At 36.9% G+C, this 5,998-nt stretch overlaps 2 non-coding genes across 2 annotated transcripts; both read right to left on the reverse strand.

The window, feature by feature from the left end:
- Positions 1 to 541: 541 nt before the first annotated feature.
- LOC138808549 (U6 spliceosomal RNA) lies at positions 542 to 645 on the reverse strand. Its single transcript, XR_011366495.1, has one exon. It is a non-coding gene; the product is annotated as a U6 spliceosomal RNA (small nuclear RNA).
- Positions 646 to 5,011: 4,366 nt separating this feature from the next.
- LOC138808550 (U6 spliceosomal RNA) lies at positions 5,012 to 5,115 on the reverse strand. The gene has a single exon (XR_011366496.1). It is a non-coding gene; the product is annotated as a U6 spliceosomal RNA (small nuclear RNA).
- Positions 5,116 to 5,998: the final 883 nt, after the last annotated feature.

The following is a 5,998-nucleotide window of genomic DNA, read 5'->3' on the forward strand; positions in this document are numbered from 1 at the left end:
GAAGTGTGAAATTTAAGAAAATGAAAGATAGTTCCTTGGGTGGAGTGGAAAATATTTTGGCAGTTATAGGTAATGAAACACAGTTAGGAGTTAAATTGAGGATAGATTCAAGAGCAATGGCCGTGGCTTCAGAGATGGGACAGAGCTAAACATGTTAGACATATGTTAAAAAGAGGACATGGGGCTTGGAATGTGGTTTAGTGGTAGAGTGCTTTCCTAGCATGCATGTAGCCCTGGGTTCAATTACTTAGTACCACATAAACAGAAAAAGCCAGAAGTTGCCCTGTGGCTCAGGTCAAAGGGTGCAAGGCTTGTGCAAAAAAGAAGCTCAGTGACAGTGCCCAGGCCCTCAGTTCATGCTCCAGGACTGCCAAAAAATAAAAAGACAGAACATGTCAATAATGAATGAGGGAGGGATCCAGAAACCAAATTCCTCACTGAATATTTTCTCTATTTCAATATCATTCCAGAGAGAAAAATGAGGCATAAAGATGGTCCAGAAAGAACATATCTTATGAAGTAATACAAGATTCTTTAAAAAAAAAATATGGAACGCTTCACATATTTGCATGTCATCCTTGTGCAGGGACCATGCTAATCTCTGTATCATTCCAATTTTAGTATATGTGCTGCCAAAGTGAGCACTACAAAAAAATTTTTTTACTGAAACTGGCCTGTAGAGACAATCCATTAGACATAATTGTGACTTGCAATAGCATAAGAGCTCATTGTAATAGCACAAATGCTTTGTGGATATTATGTATGGGTCCTGAGCCTTGATAAAAGCCTAGGTGCTATTCCTATGTTTTTCCTCAAGAATATTACTCTATTACTTAAACCACAGCTCCATTTCTGACTTTTCTGGTGATGAAATGGAGATAAGAGTGTCATGGACTTTTCCTGGCTCACCTGGCATAACATTGGGATAACATTGGGTTAATACCTGGGATAACATTAATAATGTCAAAAATCTCAGCATTCTGAAGAGCTAGAATTATAGTTATGAGCCTTTAGTACACAGAGAAATATTTCTTTTTCAGTGGAATGAATTAAGAATACAGATTCTTAAGGAAGATTCACCCTCAGTACTAAGTAAATCATCAAGAACAGTTCACGTGGATACACACACACACACACACACACACACACACACACACACACACACACACAAGCACACAACCAGACACACAAACCCACATAAACATCTCAGGGATCTGTATCTCTTTCCCCTAAAGAGTAGTATGGTCTAATGGGCAAACTGTGGTGTCACAGTCATGTAATCCCAGATATTGAGAGGTAGAGGTATAGGAGCATGGGGTACTAAGGGTGACTTGGGTGAAGTTAGCACAAGATCCTATATGAAAAGCAAACTGAGAAAGAAAGAAAAAGAGTTGGGTGCATGTAGGCACAAGTGGCAAGTTATGTGCCTAGTAAGTTTAAGGCCCTCAGTTTAATCCTCAGTTCCATGAAAAAGACAAAAGGAATAAAATCTCAGTCCATTTTGTCATTGTTTAAAATCAATTAACCTGTATACTTCATGAGGAATATAAGGTCTATTTCAAGCCTAATAGTAGTAGCTGGAAAGTCTATATAGCATGGTAGCACATGGGACAAGGCCCCGTAGGTGCATCATATCACAGAGGATCTCAGCATTATGGCATGTGCTAGAATGACAGGGATTAAGGGGCATAGGTTGCTTTTAACAACTGATAACAGTGATAACGTTAGTCCCTTGAGAGTTGATGAGATAACATTTATCCATTTATGACTGAAACATCTTTTAAGGTTTCTACCTCCTGACACTGCTACATTGAATAGTTAAACTTCAGTATGAGCTTTGATGGTGACAGACCATTAACAGGCTTCTGACCGAGGCAGGTGAGACCATTGGAAGCCAAGGATGTTAATACAACTAGGCACCTTGGACAACTGCTTCGATCTCATTGATTCTGATATTTACTGTATTTGGGGCCATCTCACAGCCAAGATCCATCAAGTCCATGTCTGTTCCATGTGCCAGTGTCAGTTATGCTGAGTGTTACATAAACCACTAGACAATAGGGAGAAATAGGATGGAGATAGACACAAAAATGTAAGTTTGGCATTCTTCTTGGCCCTTATATAACATTAAAAGATTCATGTAGGTAAGTCATGAGAAAGCTCTATGTCGTTATAAAATACATACAGCCATATAATAACTACTCTACCACCCTGAAAGATACCTTGTAGAACAGCCTGTTTACACATAATACAGACACTCCTATGAACACAAAAGATGGAAAAAACAAACAAGTTTCGGTTTACAAAAGTAATTGTCAACCTCAGAGTCAAAGCAGACACCCTGAAAACAGTAATGGAAAGAATAGGAGAAACACTAGGTCTCCTTGGCACAAGTCAAAATTTCCTTAATAGAGACCCAGAAACACAACAAATCAAAGTTACACAAATGGGATTTCATGAAAGTGCAGAGCTTGTGCATGGCAAAGGACATACCTAGCAAAATCCATAGAAAGCCCACCGATTAGGAGAAGATTAGCCATACAACAGACAAGGATCTCATATCTAAAATGTGCTTGGAACTCACAAAAATAAAAGCTCCAACAAGAAATCCACAAAGAAACAACTGCGCAATAAATAAGTGGGCTAAAGTTTTAAAGAGAAACTTCTCTGAAGAGGAAAGGAGATGGCAAATAGACACATGAAGAAATGCTCAACATTTCTAGCCATAAAAGAAAAGCAAATCACCAAAATTACTCAAGCTGATTTAAAATTTGGCAAAGGAGCAGGGTATAAAAATAACCCTCAAAAATCAATGGCTTTTCTGTATGCCAACAATGAGAAAAGCGTGGTTGAAATCAGGAAAGCAACTCCATTCATAACAGCCCACCCAAAAAATACCTAGGAATTAATTTAACCAAAGAAGGGAAGGACCTCTATAATGTAAACTTTAAAAACATGAAAAGGGAAATCAAAACAGAACTTACAAAGTGGTAAAACCTCCCATGCTCCTGGATTGGAAAGATCAACATCTTGAAAATGGCAATATTTTCCAAGGGTTTCTACCAATTTAATGCAATACCTATCAATATTCCAACCCCTTTCTTCAAAGAATTAAAGAGGCTATCCAAAAATTCATATAGAACAATAAAAAACCCAGAATAGAAAAAAAAATCCTTAACATAAAGAACAGTGATGAAGGAATATCAATACCAAATTTCAAACTCTACTACAAAGCCATCGTAATTAAAACAGCTTGGTACTGGCACAAGAACGGACATCAGGAACAATGGAATAGAATTGAAGAGGCAGAAATGAACCTACAGATATATAGCTACCTAATCTTCGATAATGGAGCTAAAAAAATAGAATGGAAGAAAGCCTCTTAAGTAAATTGTGCTGGCAAAATTGGTTAATCACTTGTAGAAAACTAAAGCTAGATCCTTATATATCAATCTGCACCAGAATCAGCTCCAAATGGATCAAAGACTTCTGAGTCAAAGCAGACACTCTGATGGAATAGGATGGAATAGGAGAAACCCTAGGTCTCCTTGGCACAGGCCGAATTTTTTTTTAATGGAGACCCAGAAACACAACAAATCAAAGAAAGGTTGGACAAATGGGATTGCATGAAATTGCAGAGCTTCTACATGGCAAAGGACATAGTTAACAAGATCAATAGAAAGCCTATGGATTGGGAAAAGATCTTCACTAGCCATTAAACAGAAAAGAGTCTCATATCTAAAATATACCTGCAACTCAAAAAATTATATCTCCCAACAACAAATCCTCAAAGAAACCACTTCTCACTAAATAAGTGGGCTAAAGACTCAAAAAGAAACTTCTCTGAAGAGAAAAGAAGGATGGCCAATAGACACATGAAGAAATGCTCAACCTCCCTAGCCATAAAAGAAATGCAAATAAAAAGAGCAGAAGTACCATCTCACCACAGTTAGAATGGCTATAATCTAGAACTCTAATAACAACAGATTCTGGAGGGGATGTGGATAGAAGAAAACCTTACTGTATTGTTGTGGGAGTGTAAACGTGTTCAACCACTTTGGAAAGTTTATGGAGGTTCCTGAAAAGACTCCACATAGAGCTCCCCTATGACCCAGAACTAGAACTTTTGGGCATTTACCCAAATGTTCACAAACAAGATCATATTAATGCTACCAGCACGACTATGTTTATTGCAGCATTATTTACCATAACTAAGATATGGAACCCACACAGATACCCCTCAGTTGATGAATGGATCAAGAAAATGTGGTATATATACACAATTCCATGCCTCCATAGAATTTCTTTGTCCAATTTGTTAGGAAATGGAAAGACTTGGAACAAATTATATTAAGTGAAATAAGCCATACCCAAAGAAACATAGATCCCATGGTTTCCCTTATTTGCAATAACTAGTATATGTCTGAGAAAAACAGACATTTTTAGACAAGTTGATGTTAGGCGAAATGAACCCCAAGATAATTTTTTTCTTTCTTGTGATTGTTTCCAACATATTTATAAATTGATTTCTTTGTTGCTTTCTTTGTACCTCCCCCATGGTATAACTCCTGTTTTCACTGCATTTGATTCTGGTACCCTGCATCTTGTATATACATTTTTCTAATTTGGAGAAGGTAAGGGAAAACATAAAATGCTTAAATAGGGATACGGGTTGACCCATTGTAAAAATGCAATGTACAAGACCCTACGTTGAAAACAAACATTAGAACTTCGGAGGTGGGGAGAATACTCGTGGAGGTGGGAGAGAAGGAATGGTAGGGGAAAAACAAAGGAGGAGGCAACAATGCTTGATAGGAAATATACTTGATAGGAAATTACCTTACTCATTTAATTGTAGCCCCTCTGCACAGTATTTTTTTATAATAAAAGACATACAAAAATTAATTCAATGTATGATTATGGGCCAGTACTAGGATTTGAATTTATGGGCCTTCCACTTACTTTCACACTTCAAACTGGGATCTCTATCTGTCTTTATTTATTTATTTTTTAAAATCAGGAATGCTTCACAAATATGCGAGTCATTCTTGCACAAGGGCCATGCTAATCTCTGTATTGTTCCAATTTTTGTATATGTGCTGCCAAAGTGAGCAATCTTTAATTTTTTGTTGATCTTTTTTTCAAGGATAAATCTAATAACACTGTCCCCTAATTTTGTATAAAATAAGTTTTGGACATATATTTAATATGTAATATATTTGTGTGATATACACGTATATACATACTATTTATCTGCAGGAGTTGGGCACACTGAAACAATTGAAGGCACTGATTTAATTTCACTGCTGTCATTCTATTTTAAGACTTTTTTAAAATCAAAACATTTATGACCATGATTTCATCGAATGTCCTGTCCAATATTGATTTGTGTGTATCAGGCAGGCTGTACCTCATCTCACACAAGAGTGCAAGAATAATAGGGTTTAACTCATTACAAGTGGCTCATCAGGACATAGGAAATATCCCTCAATTTGGTTGAGCTGATCTCCATTGTTTGTTGTATACTATGCCTCTGCTTTGGCTATGCAGTTTACCATTTCAAGATGATATTTTGTTCTTTTGGAGACAGATGAATGGAGAAATGTATGTGGCCTCCAAGACAATTACCTGTATAAGGTTAAAATTCATACTTTCAAATGGGATATTTGCCATCCCTGTAGAATACAAATGAGGACTCCCACGCACCAGCTATCTACTTTGCAGCCATTGTAATATTCATGGAAGCAATATTTTATAGGGACAAAATTAAGGTACCAAATATGTCCTTCAGCAACTACCCTACGGAAATCCTTATGCTCATGCCAAAGTCATTGAACTTCACATTGCCTTTGTCATCCAACACGATGTTATTGGGTTTAATGTTTCAGTTATTTTCAGTTTCATTAAAGTAGTGCACAGTCCTCACAATCTGTTTGAATAAACTCCTGACTTCATTCTTGAAAAGGCAGTATGATTTTCACATTTGTCTAAGGAGGTC

Source organism: Dipodomys merriami, unplaced genomic scaffold (genome assembly GCF_024711535.1).
Source record: "Dipodomys merriami isolate MVZ:Mamm:240054 unplaced genomic scaffold, mDipMer1.0.p SCAF_453, whole genome shotgun sequence".
In the NCBI taxonomy this organism is placed as follows: Eukaryota; Metazoa; Chordata; class Mammalia; order Rodentia; family Heteromyidae; genus Dipodomys; species Dipodomys merriami.